The following is a 969-nucleotide window of genomic DNA, read 5'->3' on the forward strand; positions in this document are numbered from 1 at the left end:
ACACTTAAAGAAAACATATGAAAACAGTATGGATGATAAAATAAGAATTTCATGAATTTGTTGCCACCCTAAAAAGAATTTTATATTTCTAAAAAGCTGAAAGTCTTAAGTTATAAACAAAATAAAAGTAAAAATCACAATGGTTAACAAAAAACATCACTACACTTAAAGAAAACATATGAAAACAGTATGGATGATAAAATAAGAATTTCATGAATTTGTTGCCACCCTAAAAAGAATTTTATATTTCTAAAAAGCTGAAAGTCTTAAGTTATAAACAAAATAAAAGTAAAAATCACCTAGCAACAGTATTGCAATCCTATTTAAATGGTACCTAATATATTAAACCGTCAAAACTCAACAAAATTGATAACTAGACTAATAATTTGATCAGGGACTGTATATTGACGAAGGCGTCCTAAATCGAGGATTGGGAGCTCCTAAATAAGTTATCCGAATAAATATCCTATCCTTATAAATATGCTATCCTTATAAATATGCTATCCCAATAAATATGCTTTCTAAATAAAGCTCCTAAAATTTTTTTCCTTAAAATAAATTTGATGAATCATTTTTTTAAACAGTTTTAGACAACTTTTGGTTATGTTGCGCTATTAAAATAACAAAAGTTATTTTAACAAACTTTTTATAAAAAATCTTGTTGGTGAAGAAGAAGAGTTTCGATAAAATAAATGACAATACAATCTGTTTTTTTATTTTTGCGAAGTGTGAATTGTTTTAGTTTGCAGAGGTAAGATTGATTGGGGATGGATGTTTTGAAGTATTACTTTTACCATTTTTACTTTTTTAACCGTAATCTTTTATTTCTAACATTAAACTAAAAAAAGAAAAAAAAATAGAAAGAAATTGCAAATTTAAAAAGAAAAAAAAAGCAAGTTGAGTAAAATATAAAAATTAATATATTATATGTTATATTAATATATTATATTTACATTATTATGCTACATA

This window comes from Hydra viridissima, unplaced genomic scaffold (genome assembly GCF_058129835.1).
Source record: "Hydra viridissima isolate aposymbiotic clone 2 unplaced genomic scaffold, HvirCarnegie_v1 scaffold_4, whole genome shotgun sequence".
Taxonomy (NCBI): Eukaryota; Metazoa; Cnidaria; class Hydrozoa; order Anthoathecata; family Hydridae; genus Hydra; species Hydra viridissima.